Here is a 24,471-nt window from a genome sequence, read left to right on the forward strand (position 1 = left end):
CTCCTCCCACATCCACTATCCTGTAACCAAAAAGTTCTGCTGAACACTATAACACTACATTTTTAAATTTACCTCATATCTCTTCAATCTCATTGCCTACTCCATCTTCCAATATTTGTTTATATTTTACCCTAACTGCCTCCTGGTTTAGTTTATAAACCTTCACCTCTCACTTATTTGTTGATTCCATTTCTTTTGTATCCCATCTGCCTTTTACTCTCACTGTAGCTACAACCAAAAAATTATCTTATATATCTGTGGTCCCTCTATAAACATGTATATCCTGAAGTCTATCCATCAGTCTTTTATTTACCAATACATAATCCAACAAACTACTGTCATTACGCCCTATATATCTTATATAGTTATCCTCTTTTTTCTGAAAATATGTATTTCCTATTACCAAACTCCTTTTTCTACAATATTCAGTCAAAGCACCCCCCATCCCCCCATTATCATTTACACCTGGCACCCCAACCGTTTCTCCCACTTTAGATTTAGGTCCCCTACCATAATTACTCTCTCACTTGGTTCTAAAGTTCTTAAACACTCGCTTATCTTTCAAAATCTCTCCTCTGAACTTATCTCTTTTCCAGGTGTATACACACTTTTTATGACCCACTTTTCGCATCCGACCCTCTTTTTAATCCACATTATCCTTGAAGTTATGCATTTATATTCCTTCTTCCATAACTGATCCTTCAACATTCTTGCTACTCCTTCCTTCGCTCTAACTCCCTCAGATACTCCAGACTTAATCTCATTTATTTCTCCCCACTGGAACTCCCCTACTCCCTTCAGCTTTGTAAATTTAGCTTAGAACTAGGACATCCAACATCTTTTTATTCATAACATTGGCAATCATCTCTTATGTGCACATTTAAACGCACATTTAAACATCCCAGCTTTATAAAGTGTTTATTTTTAGTAATTTATACAGGAGAAGGGGTTACTAGCTCATTGTTCCTGGCATTTTAGTCGCCTCTTACGACACGCATGGCTTACGGAGGAAAGATTCTTTTCCACTTCCCAATGTAAGTAATATTCAATGTATAGTCATTAATACTGAATGAATGTATTTTCAATAATATATTTTCACTAGTAGTAAATAATTTTTAACTAATATTAATGTATTTTTAATAATAGTAAATGTATTTCAGTATCTATAATAGTGGGTTAAATATCACCTTCGGTAACTTCAGGTACAAGTCTACATACAGAAGCATCAGCGGTTCTCACCACTGCCTTGAGTACGTCCATTTCGCTCTCTTTTTCCCTTCAAATAATGAGACTAGAAGGAAGAACAAGAGTGTCAGGTACAACAGGTAATAGCATGGATGATAACATGAGTAGAAGGAAAAAAAAGTGAAATCATAGGCAGAAGTAAAGCAAGTGATAATATTAGAAGTTAGTTGTGATCATATGGGTGGGAAGAACAGGTGATGGTAGGAACAACTGTGTGGTAATGCAAGCAGAAACAGATGCGAAATATAATAATACAAAAATAGATTATAGAGCTTGGAGTGAAATATTATGTGGGCTTGTGCTTTTAACGCAGCCATGACACTTTAAAGTCCAGCCAGCCGACCTGTCACCGCTGATTGATAGAGGCCGATTCATGGGTGGAGGGGAAGAGAGGGAGGGACGGGATGTAGTGGAGGAGGAGGACGGGAAGAGGGAGAGAGAAGAGGTAGTGGGAGGGAAGGGAAGAAAGGGAGGGAAGGGGTGGAGAGAGCAACTGGAAGAGGGAAGGAAAGAGTTCCTGGAAAGTGATAATGGAGATGTAGGGAGGGAATGAAGACCGGGATACCAGGGAGTATAAGTATCAGTGAGACGAACGATTATAGACGAGTGTATCAGTGAGACAGCCAGAGTGTATGAGTGAGAGGGAGAGTGTATGAGTGAGAGGGAGAGTGTATGAGTGAGAGGGAGAGTGTGTGAGTGAGAGGGAGAGTGTATAAGTGAGAGGGAGAGTGTATAAGTGAGAGGGAGAGTGTATGAGTGAGAGGGAGAGTGTATGAGTGAGAGGGAGAGTGTATGAGTGAGAGGGAGAGTGTATGAGTGAGAGGGAGAGTGTATGAGTGAGAGGGAGAGTGTATGAGTGAGAGAGAGAGTGTATGAGTGAGAGGGAGAGTGTATAAGTGAGAGGGAGAGTGTATGAGTGAGAGGGAGAGTGTATGAGTGAGAGGGAGAGTGTATGAGTGAGAGGGAGAGTGTATTAGTGAGAGGGAGAGTGTATGAGTGAGAGAGAGAGTATATGAGTGAGAGGGAGAGTGTATTAGTGAGAGGGAGAGTGTATTAGTGAGAGGGAGAGTGTATTAGTGAGAGGGAGAGTGTATGAGTGAGAGGGAGAGTGTATGAGTGAGAGGGAGAGAGTATGAGTGAGAGGGAGAGTGTATGAGTGAGAGGGAGTGTGATTGAGAGGGAGAGTGTAACAGTGAGACAGCCAGTGTATGAGTGAGAGGGAGAGTGTATGGGTGAGAGGGAGAGTGTATGAGTGAGAGGGAGAGTGTATGAGTGAGAGGGAGAGTGTGTGAGCGAGAGGAAGAGTGTATGAGTGAGAGGAAGAGTGTATGAGTGAGAGGGAGAGTGTATGAGTGAGAGGGAGAGTGTATGAGCGAGAGGAAGAGTGTATGAGTGAGAGGAAGAGTGTATGAGTGAGAGGAAGAGTGTATGAGTGAGAGGAAGAGTGTATGAGTGAGAGGGAGAGTGTGTATGAGTGAGAGAGTGTGTGAGGGTGAGAGAGAGAGTGTGTATGAGTGAGAGGGAGAGAGAGTATGGCTGAGAGGGAGAGAGTGTGTGAGAAGCCTATGGGAAAGAGGTAATTGGCCAGCCCTTTGCTCTGAGCTCGCCACCACCGATTGGAATGCTCTTCTCCAAGGGGATGTTGACAACCAAGTGAAAACCTTCACTGGACACATCCTTAATCTACAACAAGAAAACATTCCTCACCGGCAATATGTGACGAAGCCTACAGATCAGCCTCGGTTTAGCTTTCGTTGTAGAGAGGCTGCTACTGCTAAGTACAAAGCATGGCGAAGGTATAAGAGACATCCTACCACCTATAACAAGAACTTGCACATTCAAGCCTGTAGGCATATGGGTGACATTGAAAAGTGGGACATGGAGGTGGACACAAAAAGAAAGCTAGCAACAGGTAGGGTAGGCTCCAAAGCCTGGTGGTCCCTGGTCAAGGACAGACAAGGTTATCTGCCTGATGAACTCATTCCACCTCTAAATCGACAGGATGGGACCACCTCTACTAGTAGTCAAGAGAAAGCGGACCTCTTTGCCGAACACTTTGCTACCAAAATGCAAGTTCCTGATCCAGCAAGGGACCCTCCTTGGCTAGCTGCAAGAACTGTGTCAAAACTGTCAGTTGTGACAATAAGGGAGGAGGAGGTCCATTTCTTTCATAAATCACTTGACCAAGAAAAGACTGTGGGCCCAGGCAAGTTGAGCCCAAGATTGCTGAGATGTGCAGACCTGCTAGCAGCACCTCTAACTCGCATCTTTCAGCACTGCCTAGTACAGTGTAAATGGCCCTCTCTGTGGAAAGAGGCAAATGTAGTCCCTGTTTACAAAAAGAAGAGCAGAGCAGAAATCAGCAACTACAGACCAGTGTCACTTCTGTCAATCACTGGTAAGATCCTTGAGACAATAATCTCAAGTTTTTTGACTACCACTCACTACTTTGTTACTTTGTGACCGTCAATATGGCTTCATGAAAGGTTACTCTGCTGCTGATCTGTTGTTAAACCTCTCCACTAAGTGGCACCAGTCACTGGATGAATCCAAAGTCAGCTGTGTGGTAGCACTGGACATTGCTGGCGCTTTCCACCGGGTGTGGCACCATGGCCTCTTAGTAAAACTTCAAGCACTGGGAATTGCAGGCTCTACGCTACGTCTCCTCCGTGATTACCTTCATGGTAGATCTCTAAGGGTAGTTCTCAATGGAACGGAATCGGCAAGACATCCTATTGGGGCAAATGTTTCACAAGGAAGCGTGCTGGAACCATTGTTATGGAATGTTTACTTCAATGACCTTCTTTATCTCATCCCAGAATCCCATGCATATGCAGACGACTGTACACTGACATTTACTTATACAAGAGAAGAAATGCCAGCTGCTCTAAGCTACATCAATCACCAGCTAAGAGCTATATCAGCTTGGGGAAATAGATGGCAAGTAACATTTGCACCTGAGAAAACGCAAATGATGGTGGTCTCTAGGCACCATGATGGTAATGCTGGTGCAGTAGTAAGGATGAATGGGAGAGTGTTGGCACCTGGAGAAGAAGTTGATATCCATGTTGTAAATCTTGCAAATAAGGCAGCCAGGAAGCTTACAGCACTTCGCCGTATCTCGCATCTGCTTGACAGTAGGGGTTGCAAGATTCTTTACGAGGCAAAGGAAGCTCACACCTTGAGTATGCTCCACTTTCTTGGTTTGCCTGCCCCCAATCTCATCTGCGACTGCTTGACAGAGTAGAGAACAGAGCAAGACGTCTCATCTCTCGCCTGGACCAGTCCTGGGTAGATCTGTCATTTCAGCAGAGCCTTTAACACAGGAGGGATGTGGGTGGCCTTACTGTTATGTACAAGGCCAATATTGTCAAAGTACCACACTTGGAACCACTTCGAGGACAGCGTGAAATAAGCTTTTATACCACAAGACGGGCAGAAAGCAGCAATTTCACTCTGGCTGTACCCTTCTCCAGAACAACACTCCATCTGAGATCATATATACCCAGGATGACTCGAGTATGGAACACATTCGTACAGCATAATGATGTCAACGAGATAAAGTCATGTACGAATTGTATATAATACCGACAAGATGAGAGTAAGACACATGTGCAACATCTGGGTATCTTTATTGTAGACGTTTCGCCATCCAGTGGCTTTATCAATACAAATTCCAGGACATAACTTGAAGACAGTAGAACTATGTACAGAAGATGAGGTAATCAGTCCCTCAACCTAGGAGTACATAGTTCTACTGTCTTCAAGTTATGTCCTGGAATTTGTATTGATAAAGCCACTGGATGGCGAAACGTCTACAATAAAGATACCCAGATGTTGCACATGTGTCTTACTCTCATCGAGATAAAGTCAGTTGATCAAATGAAAATGCTGACCCAAAAATGGCTCCAACTTCATCTTGTTCCCTACTTGTATGTTTCATAACAAAAATGCTTTCAAATGAGCTGATGTAGGTAACAGCTTTTAGCTTGTCAATAAAGTTAGGAATCCTTAACTTGTAAATAGCTTGTTAATAAAGCTAGGGATCCTTAACCTTGCCAAACCCTGTGTAAAAAAAAAAAAGAAAAGAGGGAGAGAGAGTATGAGTGAGAGGGAGTGTGTGGAAAAAGACACTTATGTACAGTTCAGGACATTTATTAAAGGAAACGTTTCGCCACGAGTGGCTTCTTCAGTCCTAATACAGAGAAAACTACGAAAACGCGTATATATAGTAGCAGGAGTCAGGTGAAGTGACGTGTGGGTAGAGGTGGTAGTAGTGGAACTAAGGAGGTGAGACGGAGCGCTAGAGAGGGACCTGCTGATATCATGTTACAACAGTTTCCAGAATGGGTAATATCCTGTTGATTAGCAATTTTGAGATTCTGTAACTTCCGGATTTTTGCTTTATAGTGTTAATGACAGTGATTAGTGCAGCTTCAATGCATTTTCTCCGTCTTAAGTCGTCTTCATTAATCACTAGTTTAGCTTTATTGAACTGTACATAAGTGTCTCTTTCTACATCTTGTCGGTATCACCATACCATTTCCTCAGGGAGTGTGTGTATAAATGAGAGGGAGTGTGTGTATGGGTGAGAGGGAGAGAGTGTATCAGTGAGAGGTAGAGAGTGTACAAGTGAGACGGAGAGTGTATGAGTGAGAGGGCCAGTGTGTATGAGTGACAGGGCCAGAGTGTATGAGTGAGAGGGCCAGAGTGTATGAGTGAGAGGACCAGAGTGCATGAGTAAGAGAGCCAGAGTGCATAAGCGAGAGGGCCAGAGTGAGAGGGTGAGAGTGCATGAGTGAGAGGGTGAGAGTGCATGAGTGAGAGGGTGAGAGTGCATGAGTGAGATGGCCAGAGTGTATGAGTGAGAGGGCCAGAGTGTATGAGTGAGAGCGTCAGTGTATGAGTGAAAGGGCCAGGGTGTATGAGTGAGAGGGCCAGAATGTAGGGGTGAGAGGGCCAGAATGTAGGGGTGAGACGACCAGAATGTAGGGGTGAGACGGCCAGAATGTAGGGGTGAGACGGCCAGAGTGTAGGAGTGAGAGTGGTAAAGTATAGGAGTGAGAGAGAGGCAGATTATAGACAGGAGAGAGGGGGCAGATTATTGACAGGAGAGAGGGGGCAAATTATTGACAGGAGAGAGGGGGTAGATTATTTACAGGAGAGAGGGGGTAGATTATTTACAGGAGAGAGGGGGCAGATTATTTACAGGAGAGAGGGGGCAGATTATTGACAGGAGGGGCAGATTATTGACAGGAGAGAGGGGGCAGATTATTGACAGGAGAGGGGGGGCAGATTATTGACAGGAGAGAGGGGGCAGATTATTGACAGGAGAAAAGGGGCATATTATTGACAGGAGAGAGGGGGCAGATTATTGACAGGAGAGAGGGGGCAGATTATTGACAGTAGGAGGACAGATTATAGACAGTAGAGGGGCAGATTACACTGGTCTGCATTTGGAATGCTTTTAATTTATATTTTAATTCATGGTTGTGATCTTACATATTCTTGGGCTGCTGACTGTAAATAACTAAACCATTTTGCTCTATCACGTAAGGATTTTGAATAAAATACAAATTAATGATAAAAAATATGAATTTTTAATAAATTGTTAATTTATTAAAACTAGGCAAGTAATCATGGAAAGGACATAATGTTAGTTTTAAGAACATATGAATTCAAAATCAACATGAATCAAATCAAATGATTTTATTAAAAAAATATGCTTCTAATGGTTAGCCTACATATTGAATCAAAGGAAGGAGCAGCTAGAAGGCTGTGTTCCTTCAGTCTAGAGCCAAGTAACTGTGCACTTTCTTTTGGAAGGTTAAGGTCTCTCACCAAGTCATTGAGCTCAACTTGGTTAGGTTAGGTTAGGTTAGGTAAGGTTCGTCAGGAAACAGGACAAATGTTTCCTGACGCGGGTCTTAGTCAGATGATGACCCGCCTTTGGAGCTTTTGGTCATCTGACCGAGGCCTTCCGCTGGCTTACCGGTCCACCCCTTTAAAAATTATGGTCATTTATAACCAGTCTCAACTTGGTTGAAGGGTTTGGGATCGTCATTTCTTGGTGCTTCACAGTCTACTTCCATCTCCTTAGAATCATTGGTATCAGACTCTGGTGAAGTTTGCTCCCGCTATACCATTGGTACTCCAAAGGGCATACATTTAGGTTTTCCAACTGACCACATTTGGAGCTTACTGATGCAACTCTTGCAAGCTTTGTGTGGTGCAAACGGTTTGTTCTGGTCTCCAAGTTTGTAGCCATAATAAGCAAAGTAGCAGCGTTTCAATAAAGGAGTAATGTTGCTCCGGGAATCTAAAGGGGTGAATTTCCCGCAGACATAGCAAAATATGTCTGGTGAATTTATGCAGCCTTTAGACATTAATAATCTGAAAATAATGAAAAATTTAAGTCAATATAAGGTAAGCATTTTAATTGGTAATATTACACTTTCTCTTTTACTTATGTTATATGAAAAGAGAAAAATAACGTTTCCGTTTAACTTGACAACCTGATGTGACAGAGATGAAAAAACAACACAATGAATCACTATTTTCCATATATATATATATACCGAAGAAGATACTATAGAGTCAATAAAAAAATCATGCAGAGCAGTGTTATAGCAGGAGAGAGAGAGGCAGATTATAGAGAGAGAGGGGGACAGATTATAGACATTAGAGAGTGGGGGGCAGATAATAGACTGGAGAGAGAAAGGGGAGAATATAAGCGAATGACAGAGAGGCACAGATTATGAACGAGTGCAGGAGTGAGAGGGCCTGATTATGGACAGGAGAGGGGCAGTTTATAGACCAGCGTAGAAGAGAGGCAGATTATAGACCGGTGCAGTAGAGAGGCAGGTTATAGATCTGCGCAGTAGAGAGGCAGATTATAGACCAGTTTAGGAGAGAGAGTGGCAGATTATACACCAGTGCAGGAGAGAGAGGGACAGATAATAATCTAGTGTATGAGAGGGGCAGATTACAGACCAGTGCGGGAGAGAGAAGGGCAGACTATAGATCAGTGCATGAGAGAGGGGAAAATTAGACACCAGTGCAGGAAGGAGAGAGAGGGGGAGAGAGGGGCAGACTCAGGAGATAGGGACAACATGGAGGGACTTATTAGGGAGAAGTAGCAGTGCCGGTATTGTGAAAAATATTGTAGAGCTGATTTTATGGAAATAAACAGAGGGTTAGTGTTGCTGATGATGGGGTTAGTGTTGCTGATGATGGGGGTTAGTGTTGCTGATGATGGGGGGTTAGTGCTGCTGATGATGGGGGTTAGTGTTGCTGATGATGAGGGGTTAGTGCTGCTGATGATGGGGGGTTAGTGTTGCTGATGATGGGGGTTAGTGTTGCTGATGATGGGGGGTTTGTGCTGCTGATGATGGGGGGTTAGTGTTGCTGATGATGGGGGGTTAGTGCTGCTGATGATGGGGGGTTAGTGTTGCTGATGATGGGGGTTAGTGTTGCTGATGATGGGGGGTTAGTGCTGCTGATGATGGGGGGTTAGTGTTGCTGATGATGGGGGTTAGTGTTGCTGATGATGGGGGGTTAGTGCTGCTGATGATGGGGGTTAGTGTTGCTGATGTTGAGGGGTTAGTGCTGCTGATGATGGGGGGTTAGTGTTGCTGATGATGAGGGGTTAGTGTTGCTGATGATGAGGGGTTAGTGCTGCTGATGATGGGGGGTTAGTGTTGCTGATGATGAGGGGTTAGTGCTGCTGATGATGGGAGGTTAGTGTTGCTGATGATGAGGGGTTAGTGTTGCTGATGATGGGGTTAGTGTTGCTGATGATGGGGTTAGTGTTGCTGATGATGGGGGGTTAGTGCTGCTGATGATGGGGGGTTAGTGTTGCTGATGATGAGGGGTTAGTGCTGCTGATGATGGGGGGTTAGTGTTGCTGATGATGAGGGGTTAGTGTTGCTGATGATGGGGTTAGTGTTGCTGATGATGGGGTTAGTGTTGCTGATGATGGGGGTTAGTGTTGCTGATGATGGGGGTTAGTGTTGCTGATGATGGGGGGTTAGTGCTGCTGATGATGGGGGGTTAGTGTTGCTGATGATGAGGGGTTAGTGCTGCTGATGATGGGGGGTTAGTGTTGCTGATGATGGGGGGGTTAGTGTTGCTGATGATGGGGGTTAGTGTTTGCTGATGATGGGGGGTTAGTGTTGCTGATGATGGGGTTAGTGTTGCTGATGATGAGGGGTTAGTGCTGCTGATGATGGGGGGTTAGTGTTGCTGATGATGGGGGGGTAAGTGTTGCTGATGATGGGGGGTTAGTGTTGCTGATGATGGGGGGGTTAGTGTTGCTGATGATGGGGGGGTTAGTGTTGCTGATGATGGGGGGTTAGTGTTTGCTGATGATGGGGGGTTAGTGTTGCTGATGATGGGGTGTTAGTGTTGCTGATGATGGGGGGTTAGTGTTGCTGATGATGGGGGGTTAGTGTTGCTGATGATGGGAGGGTTAGTGTTGCTGATGATGGGGGGTTAGTGTTGCTGAATATGGGAGGGTTAGTGTTGCTGAAGATGGGAAGGTTAGTATTGTTGATGGGAGGGTATGTGTTGCTGATGATGGGAGGGTTAGTGTTGCTAATGATGGGATGGTTAGTATTGATAACAGGAGGATTAGTGTTGTTGATGATGGAACGGTTAGTGTTGCTGATGGGAGGGTATGTGTTGCTGATGATAGGACGGTTAGTTTTGCTGATTATGGGAAGGTTAGTATTGCTGATGATGGGAAGATTTGTATTGTTGATGGGAGGGTTTGTGTTGCTGATGATGGGAGGGTTAGTTTTGCTGATTATGTGAAGGTTAGTATTGCTGATGATGGGAAGATTTGCATTGTTGATGGGAGGGTTTGTGTTGCTGATGATGGGAGGGTTAGTGCTGCTGATGAAGGGAAGGTTAGATTTGTTGATGGGAGGGTATGTGTTGCTGATGATGGGAGGGTTAGTGTTGCTGATTATGGGAAGGTTAGTATTGTTGATGGGAGAGATTGTGTTGCTGATGATTGGAGGGTTAGTGTTGCTGATGAAGGGAAGGTTAGTATTGTCAATGGGAGGGTTTGTGTTGCTGATGACGGGAGGGTTATTATTGCTGATGATCTGAGGGTTAGTGTTGCTGGTGATATGAGGGTTCGTGTTGCTAATGATGGGAGGGTTAGTTTTGCTGATTATGGGAAGGTTAGTATTGCTGATGATGGGAAGATTTGTATTGTTGATGGGAGGGTTTGTGTTGCTGATGACGGGAGGGTTATTATTGCTGATCTGAGGGTTAGTGTTGCTAATGATGGGAGGGTTAGTGTTGTTGATGGGAGGGTTTGTGTTGCGGATAATGGGAGGTTAGTGTTGCTGATGATGGGAGGGTTAGTATTGCTGATGATGGGAGGGTTAGTGTTGCTAATGATGGGAGGGTTAGTATTGTTGATGGGAGGGTTTGTGTTGCTGATGTTGGGAGGGCGAGTGTTGCTGATGATGGGAGGGTTAGTGTTGATGATGGGAGGGCTAGTATTGTTGGGAGGGTTTGTGTTGCTGATGATGGGAAGGTTACTATTGTTGATGGGAGGGTTTGTGTTGCTGATGATGGGAGGGTTAGTATTGCTGATGTTGGCAGGGTTAGTATTGCTGATGGGAGGGTTAGTATTGATGATGGGAGGGTTAGTGTTGCTGATGATAGAAAGGTTAATATTGTTGATGGGAGGGTATGTGTTGCTGATGATGGGAGGGTTAGTGTTACTGATTATGGGAGGGTTAGTGTTGCCGATGATGGGAGGGTTAGTGTTGCTGATGATGGGAATGTTAGGATTGTTGATGGGAGGGTTTGTGTTGCTGATGATGGGAGGGTTAGTGTTGCTAATGATGGGAGGGTTAGTATTGTTGATGGGAGGGTTTGTGTTGCTGATAATGGAGGGGTTGGTGTTGCTGATGATGGGAAGGTTAGTGTTACTGATGATGCGAGGGTTAACGTTGCTGATGATAGGTTTAGTATTACTGATGATGGCAGGGTTAGTGTTGCTGATGATGGAACGGTTAGTGTTGCTGATGATGGGAAGTTTAGTATTGCTGATTATGGGAAGATTTGTATTGTTAATGGGAGGGTTAATATTGCTGTTTATGTGAGGGTTAGTGTTGTTGATGATGGGATGGTTAGTATTGTTTATGGGAGGGTTTGTGTTGCTGATGATGGGATGGTTAGTATTGTTGGAAGAGTTTGTGTTGCTGATGATGGGATGGTTAGTATTGTTGATTGGAGGGTTTGTGCTGCTGATGATGGGATGGTTAGTATTGCTGATGGGAGGGTTAGTGTTGCTGATGATGGGATGGTTAGTATTGTTGATGGGAGGGTGTGTGTTGCTGATGATGGGATGGTTAGTATTGTTGATGGGAGGGTTAGTGTTGCTGATAATGGGATGGTTAGTATTGTTGATGGGAGGGTTAGTGTTACTGATGATGGGATGGTTAGTATTGCTGATGGGAGGGTTAGTGTTACTGATGATGGGTTGGTTAGTATTGTTGATGGGAGGGTTTGTGTTGTTGATGATGGGATTGTTAGTATTGTTGATGGGAGGGTTTGCGTTGCTGATGATGGGAAGGTTAGTATTGTTGGGAGAGTTTGTGTTGCTGATGATGGGATGGTTAGAATTGTTGATGGGAGGGTTTGTGTTGCTGATAATGGGAGGGTTAGTGTTGCTGATTATGAGAGGGTTCATTTTGCTGATGATGGGAGGGTTAGTGTTGCTGGTTATGGGAAGTTTAGCATTGCTGTTGATGGGAGGGTTAGTGTTGATGATGATGGGAAGATTTGTATTGTTGATGGGAGGGTTTGTGTTGCTGATGATGGGAGGGTTAGTGTTGCTGATGATGGGAAGGTTACTATTGTTGATGGGAGCGTTTGTGTTACTGATGATGCGAGGGTTAGTGTTGCTGATGGGAGGGTTAATGTTGGTGGTGATAGGTTCAGCGTTTCTGATGATTGGAGGGTTAGTGTTGCTGACGATAGATAGGCTAGTGTTGCTGATGATGGGAGGCTTAGTGTTGCTGAGGAGGGGAGTGTTAATGTTGCTGATGATGATAGGGTTAGTGTTGATGAATGGATGGTTAGTATTGATGATAGGAGGTTTAGTGTGCGCTGATGATGGGAGGGTTAGTGTTCCTGATGATGGGAGGGTTAGTGTTGCTGATGATGGGAGGGCTAGTGTTGCTGATGATGAGAGAGTTAGTATTATTGATGGGAGGGTTTGTGTTGCTGAAAATGGATGGGTTGGTGCTGCTGATGATGGGAAAGTTAGTGTTGCTGACAATAGATAGGTTAGTGTTGCTGATGATGGGAGGCTTAATGTTGCTGAGGAGGGGAGTGTTAACCTGACTCACTGAGGCTGTGTCACGTTCAGGGTTGGCAGGTTTGAGCGGCTTAACCTGACTCACTGAGGCTGTGTCACGTTCAGGGTTGGCAGGTTTGAGCGGCTTAACCTGACTCACTGAGGCTGTGTCACGTTCAGGGTTGGCAGGTTTGAGCGGCTTAACCTGACTCACTGAGGCTGTGTCACGTTCAGGGTTGGCAGGTTTGAGCGGCTTAACCTGACTCACTGAGGCTGTGTCACGTTCAGGGTTGGCAGGTTTGAGCGGCTTAACCTGACTCACTGAGGCTGTGTCACGTTCAGGGTTGGCAGGTTTGAGCGGCTTAACCTGACTCACTGAGGCTGTGTCACGTTCAGGGTTGGCAGGTTTGAGCGGCTTAACCTGACTCACTGAGGCTGTGTCACGTTCAGGGTTGGCAGGTTTGAGCGGCTTAACCTGACTCACTGAGGCTGTGTCACGTTCAGGGTTGGCAGGTTTGAGCGGCTTAACCTGACTCACTGAGGCTGTGTCACGTTCAGGGTTGGCAGGTTTGAGCGGCTTAACCTGACTCACTGAGGCTGTGTCACGTTCAGGGTTGGCAGGTTTGAGCGGCTTAACCTGACTCACTGAGGCTGTGTCACGTTCAGGGTTGGCAGGTTTGAGCGGCTTAACCTGACTCACTGAGGCTGTGTCACGTTCAGGGTTGGCAGGTTTGAGCGTCTTAACCTGACTCACTGAGGCTGTGTCACGTTCAGGGTTGGCAGGTTTGAGCGGCTTAACCTGACTCACTGAGGCTGTGTCACGTTCAGGGTTGGCAGGTTTGAGCGGCTTAACCTGACTCACTGAGGCTGTGTCACGTTCAGGGTTGGCAGGTTTGAGCGGCTTAACCTGACTCACTGAGGCTGTGTCACGTTCAGGGTTGGCAGGTTTGAGCGGCTTAACCTGACTCACTGAGGCTGTGTCACGTTCAGGGTTGGCAGGTTTGAGCGGCTTAACCTGACTCACTGAGGCTGTGTCACGTTCAGGGTTGGCAGGTTTGAGCGGCTTAACCTGACTCACTGAGGCTGTGTCACGTTCAGGGTTGGCAGGTTTGAGCGGCTTAACCTGACTCACTGAGGCTGTGTCACGTTCAGGGTTGGCAGGTTTGAGCGGCTTAACCTGACTCACTGAGGCTGTGTCACGTTCAGGGTTGGCAGGTTTGAGCGGCTTAACCTGACTCACTGAGGCTGTGTCACGTTCAGGGTTGGCAGGTTTGAGCGGCTTAACCTGACTCACTGAGGCTGTGTCACGTTCAGGGTTGGCAGGTTTGAGCGTCTTAACCTGACTCACTGAGCCTGTGTCACGTTCAGGGTTGGCAGGTTTGAGCGGCTTAACCTGACTCACTGAGGCTGTGTCACGTTCAGGGTTGGCAGGTTTGAGCGGCTTAACCTGACTCACTGAGGCTGTGTCACGTTCAGGGTTGGCAGGTTTGAGCGGCTTAACCTGACTCACTGAGGCTGTGTCACGTTCAGGGTTGGCAGGTTTGAGCGGCTTAACCTGACTCACTGAGGCTGTGTCACGTTCACTGGGTTGGCTTAACCTGACTCAAGTTTGAGCGGCTTAACCTGACTCACTGAGGCTGTGTCACGTTCAGGGTTGGCTTAATCTGACTCAGGTTTGAGCGGCTTAACCTGACTCACTGAGGCTGTGTCACGTTCAGGGTTGGCAGGTTTGAGCGGCTTAACCTGACTCACTGAGGCTGTGTCACGTTCAGGGTTGGCAGGTTTGAGCGGCTTAACCTGACTCACTGAGGCTGTGTCACGTTCAGGGTTGGCAGGTTTGAGCGGCTTAACCTGACTCACTGAGGCTGTGTCACGTTCAGGGTTGGCAGGTTTGAGCGGCTTAACCTAAGAACCCAGAACTTACTTTCTTCTTTATTTTCTTTATGTAGTTATGATTTTTCCCCATTTATTAAGTTTTGCTCTGAGGGATTATACACTGGTCTGCATTTGGAATGCTTTTAATTTTTATTTCTATTCATGGTTGTAGTCTTACATATTCTTGGGCTGCTGACTGTAAATATCTAAACCATTTTGCTCTATCACGTAAGGATTTTGATTAAAATACAAATTAATGATAAATGTGAATTTTTAATAAATTGTTAATTTATTAAAACTAGGCAAGTCATCAGGGAAAGGACATAATGTTAGTTTTAAGAACATATGAATTCAAAATCAACATGGATCAAATCAAATGATTTTATTAAAAAAATATGCTTCTAATTGCTAGCCAACATATTGATTTTTGCTTGTGCTGTGCATCGAGACCATTACGTTTTAATGACCAGCAGTAATCCGCCAGTGTCGAGTTTCCATGGTGCAAATATCCTGATGGAACCGCTCTCCTTGTTCCTAACTGTAGCCCCCACAATTGTTAGGAAAATAGTTAAGATGTGAGTGCAAAAAGTGCATCTTCACACTCATTCTAGACCCAAGCTGGTGGAAACTTGAAATCAGGTCTTGGATCATTTTTTCTTATTCGAGGGAGCGCCTGTTACCCAGGAAGTTGTGGACAATTTTCTTGAATGAAAACCAGGCATTCACCTCAACACCTGCTAATGGTTCATCAGAATGCTTGTCCATCAATTCCCGAATGTGAGGGCCAACAAAGATTCCTGCTTTTAGCTTGCCTTCACTTATACGAGGAAACTTTGACTCCAGGTACTTGAAAGCAGTTCCATTCTTGTTCAAGGCCTTCACAAAATTTTTCATAGGCCTAATTTGATGTAGCGTGGTGGCAGCAGAATTTTCTTGGGGGCAACTAGTGGCACAGTTTTCACGTTATGATTTCACGTTGTGATTTAGGTGGCCAGATTCAGATTCAGGAAGGATATAGGAAAGTACTGGTTTGGTAATAGAGTCGTGGATGAGTGGAACAAACTCCCGAGTACAGTTATTCAGGCTAAAACATTGTGTAGTTTTAAAATTAGGTTAGATAAATACATGAGTGGGTGTGTGTGGGTGTGAGTTGGACCTGACTAGCTTGTGCTGCTGGGTCTGGTGCCGTGCTCCATCCTTAATCGAGGTGACCAGACTGGGTGGGTCATTGGGTTAATCCGGGGGGGGGGGTCATTGGGCTTATCCTGGGGGGGGGACATGGACCTGCTCCGCATGGGTCAGTAGGCCTGTTGCAGTGTTCCTTCTTATGTTCTTATGTTCATAGTGCTGGCTGTCTGCCCTACTATCCCAAAGACACAGAAAACAGCGATACTTGGTGTATCCGCCTTGAAGACCTAGTAGGAGAGCAATAACTTTTAAATCACACAAATGAGAATATTGTGATTCTGGTACCTGATTACAGATATCAGTGTCTTCATATTTGCGTAAGTTTCTGACATTTGGACACTATGGCCAAATGGCACAGATGTAGCTATGTTGCCATTGTACAGAAGTACAGCCTTTAAACTTCTTTTAGAAGAATCCATAGAGAGTCTTCATTCATCTGTTTTGCATGACATCCCCATGTGTTCAATAAGGCCAGAAATATTTGAACAAAAAACAAAAGATTCCTCTTTGTCAAAGAACTGTGTTCCTTCAACCTAGTGCGAAGTATCTGTGCACTTACTTTTGGAAGGTTAAGGTCTATAACCAAGTCATTGAGCTCAACTTGTACAAGAATGGTATACAATACCAAAATGAAATCTGAGACACATGTGCAACATTTGGATATCTTTATTGTAGACGCTTCGCCATCCAGTGGATTTATCAATACAGATTCTAGGACATAATATGAAGACAGAACTATGTGCAAAAGATGAGGTAATCAGTCCCTCAGCCTTGAAGTTGGTGTGAAGAGCACCGTGGTCGTGAAGATTCTGGAGCAGAGGCAAGGAGACTGGCGCTTATATGCTAACGCCAGGTGGATTGGGGCGAGCAGCAGATGAGGGCATAGTTACTGGTAGGCGGGATTCCCCAGTGGAAAACAAGGGCTGCAAATGCGAAGAGCTCTCAAGAAGCCAATGAAGACTCCTCTTTTAGTGCGGGTGTCTTGGTGTGAATAAAAGTGTATAAGATCGTCCTTGTTGGTAGGTTTTCTATACACTTTGAAGAGAAGTTTGTTACTGTCGGGAGATCTGCACAGAAGAACGTCGAGGAAAGGAAGTTTGCCATCGTTTTCGAGTTCAAGTGTAAATTTTATTGATGGTTCGGCTGCATTGATCTTGTTGAGAAGGGCCTGGATATTGAGACGTCTCGGATAGAAAACCAATATATCATCAACATATCTTAGCCAGGTGAGGGTGCTGAATTTCTGTCTCTAGGTTTTCCATGAAGAGGTTGGCAAGCACAGCACTGAGCGGGCTGCCCATTGCCATCCCAAAGCACTGTTTGTAACAGTTGTCCTGATACTTAAAGAAGTTGAAATTAACGCAAAGATCCACTAGACTGATAAAATCTAGAAGAGGTAAAGGGAGGTCGTGGTTTTCAGTGAGCCTCTGTCTCAGAATGTTTATTGCAGCGTAAGTAGGAACGTTGGTAAAGATTGCTGTGACATCGAGGGAAGCCATGGTTTTGTTTTTAACATTCAGGTTGGAAATTCGAGAGAGGTCACCTGAGTGAGGTGGGCTTGATTGATGATGCTCAGAAGTGCTGAAAGGTATTTGGCAAGGTGACCGGCTAGTCTGTGTGGTGCACTCCCTATGCCCGAAGTGATAGGCCGTAGTGGGATGCTAGGCTTGTGTGTCTTAGGAAGGCCATACAGGCGTACTGGTTTCGGTTGACCTGGTAAAAGTTTAAGTAGTTTTTTGCCTTTTTCTTATTTTCGTAAGATGCTACGAGCCTTTTGAAGAAAAGTCTGGGTACTTTGAAGTAGCACTGATTCTGATACAGGCTGGTATATGTTGGCATCATTGAGAAGATTTAAAACTTTATTGTTGTAGTCGACAGTGTCGAGTAACACCACACCTCCTCCTTTCTCAGCGGTTGTAATGATGATATCATCGCTGTTAGCCAAGTCTCTGAATGCTTGGATGTATCTTCTGGGAATGACCGGTCTTGAAGGCTCAGTAGCTGCAGCAGTGATAATTCCTTGAACAAAGCCTTTTTGAAACTCAGTCTCTCCAAAAGGTTGGTTCTTGGTTACCATATCCACCAGATTATGTTTCTTGTTGATGCCGGTAGTAAACTTGAGCCCCAGGCTGAGGGCTTCTGTCTCGGTAACGGTTAGTGTATAGGAAGATAAGTTATTTATGATTTTTGGTCGTCCCATCTCGCTCCATTTGCTGTGCGAGCACGGTCTTGTAGTTTTCGTGATAGGTTCAATTTTTGTTGGATGTTGGCAGTGGTGGTTTGCCTGAGTATATTTTCTGGCGTTCTTCTGTCAGGAGTGGGAAGTGAAGCACGAATCTGAGCGGCACGTAATGAGACCTCCTTCTGAGCATATCGCAGTTCATTGGCGCTTTCTGTAAGGTAGGTGTAAACAGTAAGACGGAAAGGGTGTCTAGATGTGGTGAGTTGTCGAGAAGTGGACCTGGGTACCACCATCTCAGCAAGACAATCTTCTAGGAAGTTGTGTCGGATGAGGCACAACTCGTTCTCACCGAACTAGACCTCAGACGCCGACGATGCCTAGAAGCCTCGCTAATCGCCGTCACCAACACAGTAGAATGTAACACTGGAAACCACAAAATATCTAAAACATTAGCATACATGATACTCAAGCAGCACCAACCCAACAACACAGGAGTCACATGATCTCATCGTCTACCCGTCCTCATCCCATCATGGCATTCTCCAGGTCACCATGCGTTACTCACATCTCACTCTCCGCCTATGTATAATGTGTTTCTACCTCTGCACGTTAGAAGTGATCAAGGTCCCAGGACCGAAACGTTTTCTAATAAATATGTAGTAGTGTTTTCTTACGTGTCTTTCAAAATCAACTTTTTTTTTTTATCTAACCGGCCGTATCCCACCAAGGCAGGGTGGCCCAAAAACAAAAGTTTCTCTATTTAAATTTAGTAATTTATACAGGAGAAGGGGTTACTAGCCCCTTGCTCCCGGCATTTATTCGCCTCTTACAACACGCATGGCTTACGGAGGAAGAATTCTGTTCCACTTCCCCATGGAGATAAGAGGAAATAAACAAGAACAAGAACTAGAAAGAAAATAGAAGAAAACCCAGAGGGGTGTGTATATATATGCTTGTACATGTATGTGTAGTGTGACCTAAGTGTAAGTAGAAGTAGCAAGACATACCTGAAATCTTGCATGTTTATGAGACAGAAAAAGGGACACCAGCAGTCCTACCATCGTGTAAAACAATTACAGGCTTTCGTTTTACACTCACTAGACAGGACGGTAGTATCTCCCTGGGCGGCTGCTGTCTAACAACCTACTACTTAGATCTAAACCAACTTGTCGGTATTTATTACCAAGGTTTGTACTATATATATCTATATATATATATATATATATATATATATATATATATATATATGTGTGTGTGTGTGTGTGTGTGTGTGTGTGTGTGTGTGTGTGTGCAATAAGATCACAGTAAACAGGTGATTTTAAAATATGCAAAACAACCACTGTGAAATAGTAGTGAAATTCCAAGCGAGAAGTCACGAAAGCGCTTGGAATTTCACTACTCTTTCACAGTGGTTGTTTTGCATATATATATATATGTATATATATATATATATATATATATATATATATATATATATATATATATATATATATATATATATATATATATATATATATATATATAATATAGGGAGGTACCACCTCTAGAACTGTTCTGGGGACCCTCATCCCTCAGAGAAAAGAATAAACTTGCTTCAGGGAAAACTCAAGGTTCTCCCTGAAGCTGTTTGAGAATTTTCTCCTACCACCCCCTATATTTCAAGTATGTTTTATTTAAAGACAAAAATACATTGGCCAAACATTCACAAAAATACAACAGAAAGTAAAACAACATAGGTAACTCAGAGCTACATCTCGAATACTTCGTCCAGCTCCCCTGCGGTGGGCCGCGTGCCCAGAATGCTGCAGGCATTTTCTCTCTGGATCGCAACACTGAGTCTCTGAAAGAGGAAGCTGGTCGCCCTGTGGTCCTTGGTTTCTATGATGAGCTTTTCACCCAGCTCTTTGAGGAACTTTAGAGCACACTTGCCCCATGCTCCAAGGGTCTCCGACCCTATTGGAATGAAGTTATAGCAAGGGGAAAGGTCTTCATATTTTCGGATCTTCTGGGTCTCCCTGTGGCTGGCAGCTCCGCCCCCTTCCACTACGGAGTATGGCAAGTAGGTGTCTGCCAATGTGGCGGCACAGGTGTAGTCCCAGGCAATCTGCTTTCCATCCTTCCAAGGTAGCATAGTGGCTCCATCAGGACGCTTTTGACTTCCATCAGACCTCTGTACTTGGGGTTCCCGTTGAGCTGGGCAACGGGCTGTGGCGAGGCTTCTCTTTATGATGTCATTGACCTCCTCATGTCTGGCATACTTCCCTTCTGTTGTGTGACACACGAGACCATGAAGTCCGAATTGATCAGCTGTCGCCCTGCCGCAAATACACCTATGTTCGGTGAGGATGGGGGCGGCTAGGCGAAGAGAAACACCAATCCGAATGGCCTGTGGGTCGAGATGGGTGCCCAGAGAGGAATTGGGAACAGTAAACAGGAAATCTCCTGAGTGTGGTGCCTTCACTGTCAGGAGACGAGCTTTGTCCTTTTCTGAAGCATTGGAGAGCATTGTGTTGGCGATTTTTTCCATGATCGGTTTGTCCCAGTGGGACTGTTTGTGCTCTTTGGGAGAAGCTGGTCTACTGGAGGAGTTTGTAAGGGTGTCCCACCGGATCGCTGTTTCAGTAGTCTTGAGTTCCTACCACGTCTCTGAAGCGTTTGGGAACTATCTTCTTGACTAATGCACTGGAAGCCAAACACGAAGACAGAAAAGCAGGTAAAGCAACATGCGTTGCTTTGCGCACCACTATACCTCCCAGTCGCACTGGGAGGGTTGCCTGATCCCATTGCTCATCCTCTAGTGACAGGTTCAGTGCCTTCTTAAAAGTTGATCTCAGGTGTGCGTCATATTCATCAAGTGTTGGGTTGTCAAAAGAGGGTGCACACCTCAGGAAGTAAGTGTTTCTTGGCATAGTAAGACACCTTGTGAGAAGATACAGAGCATCATGGGCATCAAGATCGCTTATTCTCTCCTCCATTCTCATCAGTTCATTCAATTTGTCCCTGAGGATAGTGTCGATGGCCTGGTGACCCAGCGGTGCTCCCAAGAGGGTACTGTTGGACGGAGTGGTAGTTGAGACTTCCGGGAGGATTCTTCACACAACATTGATTATTTTCTGGTTCGCTGTGATGATTTCACACTTGGATGGATTGAGGATGAGTCCCAAGTCTTCTCCCTGTGTTTTCACCAGTTGTAGGTCCCCCACGAGGGACTCTTCAGTACCTACCAGAGTGCCGTCATCCAGGTACCAAATATTGAGCTCACTGCGTAGGCTGGAAGCTAGTTCTCTTACTGCCAAGCAGAAGAGAAGTGGAGCGAGTGGGTCACCCTGCTGAACACCCTCTGATGATTGAATTTCATGTTCTCCAAACAAAAGAATTGAGGGTTTTCTGTAGCCGGCTGAAATGAAGGGAAAAAGACTGGGGAACTGATCCCGAACAGCTGGCAAAACAGCATCTCTCTTCACCATATTAAAGGCATTTCTAAAATCAAGTTTGACTATGGCCTTGTCTTCTGGTAGGCCCTTGATGTACGCCCTTGCGGCATGAGCTGCGGCTTCACTGCCTTGAGAGACCCCAAAGCCCAGTTGGTGTGGCTGGAGTAAAGTGGCAGCTTCTAGGCGAATGTTTCTCACTGCTGCTTTGGCAACGAGACGGCGAAGAGTGTTTCCAACTGCAATGGGTCTGATTCCCCCATCCCTCTTCTTCAAAGCACATAGTGAGGTTCCAAAAAAGAAACGGCGACGGCGAAGAGTGTTTCCAACTGCAATGGGTCTGATTCCCCCATCCCTCTTCTTCAAAGCACATAGTGAGGTTCCAAAAAAGAAAGGTTTAATTTCTTCTGGGATTCGCCCAGCCAGGCAATTGTTGACGAAAGTTGTTAACTCGGTGAGAAGAATTGATGCAGATTCACCGAGTACTGGGTTTACCATCTCTTTGAGGTGCTGAGGTCGAATTCCAGTGTAACCTCCTGCAGATCCTGCTGGAAATGACACGATCGCCTTATAGACTTCCGATTCTGGCAAAATTAATTGTTCAGTGATGGGGTCTTCCTCAGGGTTGTCGTTGATGGCTATGGTGTCCCTGGTTGGATGCTTGTCTCAGTGCTTGGGCCGTGGTCTCATCCTTTGGGGCTACAGTGTCGTCACTTGTAATTATTCTTATTGCTCCCACTGTGTTACCTTCTTCGATTTTTTTGCTAACCTGTGAGCATATTTTCTCATTGTCAGTGGGACTTTTCCTGGGTCTACCTCTGTGATTCCTGCGATGATGGGGCAGAGGGACACAATTATCCGTTCTTGGGTAGTTGCGCACTGCCTTGATAAATGACGTGGTTAGCAGTTTGCCTCGTCTTTCAGGAACTGCAAGACAGACATTGCCAAATAAGAGTAGGTTGTGCCATGCTTGGATGGTGCCTCGGGCTTTTAAGTTGGTGGAACCTCCATTCACCCGCTTAAGAAGGTCTGTGAATTTCCCTGCTGCATATGGGCGAGCCGCTTCAGGGATGTGGGATAGGGTACTCTAGCAGTGGATTTGAATACCAACAGAAGGTTATCGCAAGTGACGAGGTTGCCATTGGAATTGTCATCTGCCTGTGGAGGCTGTGGGCTGCTCTCTGCTGGGGGCATATGTGATCCTGCACACCCATTGTGTGCACGAATGCTGCCATCCCTGTTGCATGCTCGAAACTCTCTACACACCTGACATGTGCCTCTTCTTTCATTGTTGGGTGCATTGTTTCCCTGGCTTTGTGGCTGGCTGGCTTCATCATCTGCCATACCTCAAACTGTGTGGTAAGCCCAGGTTGAAGGGAAAATGGCGCATGGCACATACCGCATGGTTCATGGTGGTGGTGGGGGGAGGAGAGGGGTCTCCCTTCCTTGTGGTGGGCGGTGGAAGAAAGGGAGGAGTGGAAGATGTGTGATGAGGCGGAGTAGGGCACTCACTCCCTTCCAGGACAAGTCACTATACAACACAATGCTCTGTGCACCTGTTACTATACGGCACTATGCTCTGTGCACCTGTTACTATACGCCACTATGCTCTGTGCACCTGTTACTATACACCACTATGCTCTGTGCACAGCCCCCACTATCAACGACACACCGCTATACACTACACATGCTATGCGCATACCATGCACATACTATGCACTGTACACTATAGACTATATACACTATACACACGGTGAACAAACACTCCATTGTTGTAACACGAGCACACGGTGTATGCGCGCCTGTTTGCGGAAGGTTAGTTAGCAAGAATTCATTTAAAATTAAGTCTTTTCTGAAATTTTCTCTTATACGTTTAAAGATATATTTTTTTCATTAATGTTAATGTAAAAACTTTTAATTTTGCACCAAAAGAGTCTTAGAAAACTTACCTAACCTTATTACAACAAGAGCAATTTATTTTAGCCTAACCCAACTAAATATATTTTAAATACGTTTACAATAATTTATTGCTAAACAAACACAATCAAATATATTTTTTTTTCGTTAGGTTCAGAATGATTTCGGCGAAATTATTGCATACACAAATTTTCACTTGTCCTATATGGCAAGATGAGCGTTGCTATTTAAGCCAAGATCGCAAGTTCTGCCTATTCGGCACTACACACACACACACACACACACACACACACACACACACACACACACACACACACACACACACACACACACACACACACATACACACGTGTGTGTGTGTGTGTGTGAACGACATAACGGAAGGGATAGACTCAGAAGTGTCCTTGTTTGCAGATGATGCGAAGTTAATGAGAAGAATCAAATCGGATGAGGATCAGGCAGGACTACAAAGAGACCTGGACAGGCTACAAGCCTGGTCCAGCAACTGGCTCCTTGAATTTAACCCTGCCAAATGCAAAGTCATGAAGATTGGGGAAGGGCAAAGAAGACCGCAGACACAGTATAGTTTAGATGGCCAAAGACTGCAAACCTCTCTCAAGGAAAAAGATCTGGGGGTGAGTATAACACCGAGCATATCTCCTGAGGCGCACATCAATCAGATAACTGCTGCAGCATACGGGCGCCTGGCAAACCTACGGATAGCATTCCGATACCTCAGTAAGGATTCGTTTAAGACTCTGTATACCATTTACGTCAGGCCCATACTGGAGTATGCAGCACCATTTTGGAATCCACACCTAGTCAAGCACGTCAAGAAATTAGAGAAAGTGCAAAGGTTTGCAACAAGACTAGTCCCAGAGCTACGGGGATTGTCCTACGAAGAAAGGTTGAGGGAAATCGGCCTGACGACACTGGAGGACAGGAGGGTCAGGGGAGACATGATAACGACATATAAAATACTGCATGGAATAGACAAGGTGGACAAAGACGGGATGTTCCAGAGATGGGACACAGACACAAGAGGTCACAATTGGAAGTTGAAGACTCAGATGAATCAAAGGGATGTTAGGAAGTATTTCTTCAGTCATAGAGTAGTCAGGCCGTGGAATAGCCTAGAAAGTGACGTAGTGGAGGCGGGAACCATACATAGTTTTAAGGCGAGGTATGATAGAGCTCATGGGGCAGGGAGAGAGAGGACCTAGTAGCAGTCAGCGAAGAGGCGGGGCCAGGAGCTGTGAATCGACCCCTGCAACCACAAATAGGTGAGTACAAATAGGTGAGTACACACA

This window comes from Cherax quadricarinatus, chromosome 63, assembly GCF_038502225.1.
Source record: "Cherax quadricarinatus isolate ZL_2023a chromosome 63, ASM3850222v1, whole genome shotgun sequence".
Taxonomy (NCBI): domain Eukaryota; kingdom Metazoa; phylum Arthropoda; class Malacostraca; order Decapoda; family Parastacidae; genus Cherax; species Cherax quadricarinatus.